Source organism: Nicotiana attenuata, unplaced genomic scaffold (assembly GCF_001879085.1).
Source record: "Nicotiana attenuata strain UT unplaced genomic scaffold, NIATTr2, whole genome shotgun sequence".
Classification (NCBI taxonomy): domain Eukaryota; kingdom Viridiplantae; phylum Streptophyta; class Magnoliopsida; order Solanales; family Solanaceae; genus Nicotiana; species Nicotiana attenuata.
This window is the reverse complement of record NW_017674551.1, coordinates 34,241-38,520: the sequence shown is the minus strand read 5'-3', so window position 1 is coordinate 38,520 and position 4,280 is coordinate 34,241.

Below are 4,280 nucleotides of genomic sequence, written 5' to 3'. Positions count from 1 at the left end.
TATCGATTGGTGACCGCTCAGAGTAGGCAAAAATCTTATTCGGATAACCGACGACAAGATTTAGAGTTCGAGGTAGGAGACTAGGTGTTGTTAAGGGTGTCGCCTATGAAAGGCGTGATGAGATTTGGCAAAAGAGGCAAACCTAGCCCCTGGTACATCGGACCATACTGAATTATTCATAAGGTTGGCCAAGTGGCATATTGTTGCGAGATTAAAAAATCACCATCAATACCGGACCGGTCATTTTCAGAATTTGCATTCCATTTAGCTATCTGAAGTCTTGATTAGCTTCATATGATGTATTATGACTTGTATGTATTGTCGGTTTTGGTTTTCAGGTGTTTTAGAATTAGTTTGGAAGAATGAATTTCATGTTTGAAGCTTTAAGTTGGAAGAGTTGACCAAGTTTGACTTTTTAGTATTTGACCTCGGTTTGGCATTTTGATGGTTCCTTTAGGCCCGGATGGTGATTTTGTACTCGGGCGTATGCCCGAATTTACATTTGGATATTGTTAGAAGGTTTCGGCACTAACTGGCGAAAGTTGGAAATTTAAAGGTTTAGAATATTCATAAGTTTGACCGGGACTTTGACGATATCGGGTTCGAATTTTAGTTAAGGAAATTGGAATAGCTTCGTTATGTTTTGGGATTTGTGTGCATAATTTGAGTTCATTCCGAGTTGATTTGATAAGGTTCAGCACGAGTTTTGGAAGTTAAAAGTTCAAAAGTTCTTCAAGTTCGATTTGAGGTATGATCCCTCGTTTTGATGTTGTTATGCATGATTTGAGGTCTCCAGTAAGTCCGTGTTATGTATTGGGACTTGTTGGTATATTCGGACGAGGTCCCAAGGGGCTGGGGTGAGTTTCGGATATGGTTCGGATAATTTCGAATGGTTTGTATTGCTGATTTTTTTGCTGTCACTTGTTGCTTCTGGTGTTCTTCGCGATCCTGAGGGTCCTGCCGCGATCGCAAAGGTGTTTTGCTCTGCTGCAGAATTGTTCGTCGCGTTCCCGAAGGTTGAGGCCATCGTTCATCGTGTTCGCGAGTACAGCAACACATTCGTGTAGAAGGAAGGAGGGCCTGAGGATGTCATGCGTTTGTTCTTTACGGTCGCGAAGTGTGGAACGAGATTGCGTAGCTCTAGGGGATTGACCATCGCGTTCGAGATTGAGAGGTCGCGTTCGTGTAAGAGGAATTTCATTTGGTGGGATTTGTGATACACGAACACGAGGTTTGTTCCGCGTTCGCAAAGTGTAATGACAGGGCAGATCTATTAAATCCCATTTCGAGGGTTAGAGTAATTTTATCATATTTGGATCTATGGAGCTCGGATTGAAGCGATTTTTGAAGTGATTTTTACCAAATAGATTGGGGTAAATGTTCTCTACTCGGTTTTTATTATATTTCATGAAAATATTCTCGTTATTGGCTTCTGGTTGATGATTTAAAGAGAAATTGGGGGGAGGGGTTGTCTAAAATTTCATAAAGTGAATTTTAGAGTTTTGAGCATTGATTCGGAGTGGGATTTGAGTGAAAATAGTATGGTTGGACTCATAATTGAATGGGTAGATTGTGTAAGTTTTGTCGGGTTCCGAGGTGCGAGCTCGGGTTTGACTTTTGGGTTGACTTTGGGCTTTTGACTAAAGATTTGACCTTTATCGATTGGGTTTGTTTCCTTGGGCATTATTTGATGTATCTAAGTTGCTTTTGGCTAGTTTCGATCCGTTCGGAGGTTGATGCGTGCGAGATGACATTTCTAGAGTATTGTTTGGCTTGCTCGGTATTGGATTTGGCTTGTTCAAGGTAAATAACACTTCTAAACATGGTGCCGAGGGTATGAACCCTTGAATATACGTGTTATGTGTTTGGTGTTGAGGTGACACACATACTAGGTGACGGGGGTGTGTGCCATGCACTATGTGAATTATGACTCGATTGATTCTATGGTACTGTGTAGTGACCTGATCTTGTTTCAATCCATGAAATTTCTATGTACTAGAGTAATTGAGTTGTGATCCACGTCAGAAACCATGTTTAGGCTATATGCTTATCCTGTTGGGACCCACTTAGGTCATATCTGCTGTTGAGTTATTTGCTTGAATTGCAATTAGATACTCAGTCACTCATTCACTGCATAGCATATCTCAGTCTCTGTTACCATTTGCCTCACATCATATTATCATTGTTTGGGCTGATTGGCATGAGATTTGTGAGGCCGAGAGACTAGAGAGATTGATGATTGAGTGAGGCCGATGGCTTGATTGTGAGGACATTTATGGGATCGGGATGGACGCCTCAGCAGGATTTATTGATTCGTGCCATGATTGGCTTTTATTAGCGCTTGGGTATGATCCGCCCCTCTAGAGTCTGACTCACCAGTAGTGGGCGCGGGTACCTACTGAGGGTGAGTGCAAGTGCTGAGCGCGAGTGCAGAGTGTGCTACACCCCATATTCTCGTACGTGAAAGTACGCCATAAGTAAATTGATGGAAGCTCCGAAATGAGAGGTTACATCCCGCATTTTAGTATGTTAAAGTTTTGTCGTAAGTTAATCGACATAAGTTCGGGAATAAGATTATTTTGAGATTATAAGCATTATGCTATTTCAAACAAGTGATGAGTAAATTCATGAAGGTGAAAGGGTAAGCAAATCGAAGAAAGTGAATTTCGTCGAAGTTTGTCAATTTGGAATAAAATATGGCCCGAGCGATAATACCCGGTATTTATGGATTAGTGCCATACAATGTACCACATGACCATGATATTGAAGTATATGAGGTATGTTAAAAGTGAGTGGTATTTTAAGTAATTTGAGATAATTTTTAATTATGTGAATATTTGGTTAATTATTGATTTGAGTGGGAAGTTAACAAATTAATTAAAAGTTTGAGGATAATTATCTTGGATAAGTATTAGGGGGCAAGTTACGTGAGATTATGGAATGTGGCAGCCATGAATTATGACTCATAAATCACATAATAAGGCGGCAAAAATTGGAGGATGTTTGGTGGCCAAGTCTTACAAAGTGGGGCCACACCACCAAAGACTTAAGATCTCTTTAATTTACAAAAATGAGAGATGTTTACACCTACTAAGCATGCTAACGGATAAAGCTCCTAAAACCAACAATTTAAGAGATACCAATTTCATTAGGGAAATACATAGGCTTGCTATTTGCTAACTAATGAATTCTCAACAATCTCATATGAAGCCTTATAACGCTACGGCAACGGGATTTTACGATTCTAAGAGAGCACGGTACAATCTTTCTCTAAAATATCATCCGGATTTTCCTCTACTTCGATCCGCTGTTACGTGTTGTCTCAATCAACGGGGTGTTAATGGGATTGTCAAGAGAATCGGTTCAGGTATGTTTAGGCTATCTCTTTTTTCTTTTGGCATGATCTATACGACACGAACGAAACGAGCAAATGCACAGCTTCCATAAATGACTCTATTCATAGAGGTATTAGAGATGCCTATGTTCTTGAATTCCCACGTGTCTTATTATTACATATTATTTTCATGGGTCTCAGAAAATACGTAAGTTGAAAAAGTTTACTTCATGACATTATTTAAAGGCATAATGGTCTTATGACATTCCTAGAAATTTTATTGACGTACTTCTCATGCATTGCATTCATTCATACATGTACATTGACCCATGACCAGATGTTGTTATATACACATATATATGTATATTATATGTATATGGTATATGGTAAAAGGTTACGATATTGTATACGCACCACCACCTGATCTGCTGGTATACGTTGATGATTTTGCCCATAGTGGCCGAGATGATATGATGGGATGCCCTCAGAGGCTTGATGATGTTATGAACATATGTACCTATGCGCGACATGAAATTCATATGCATATGCATGACACTATATGTATTTCATGATTTACAGAGCTATCCAGACTTACATGTTGAGTCATTTACTCCATGTTTCTTCCATGTCTTTTATATACTTGTTTATGCGCCTTACATACTTGGTACATTATTCATACTGACGTCCTTTTGTTGGGGACGCTGCATTCATGCCTGCAGGTATAGACAATCAGTTTGACGAGCCCTCATAGTAGATTAGGTTAGCATTCAGCGGAGGATCGGTAAGACTCCACCTCATTCAGAGTGCAGCCGAGTCTATGAGTCAGCATGTCAGAATTTTACTATAGACTTATGGGTAGGACGGTACCCTGTCCCATTTGATGTCAAATACTCTTAGAGGCTTTGTAGACAGAGGTTCATTTTTTAAAGTATGTCAGAGGCCTTAA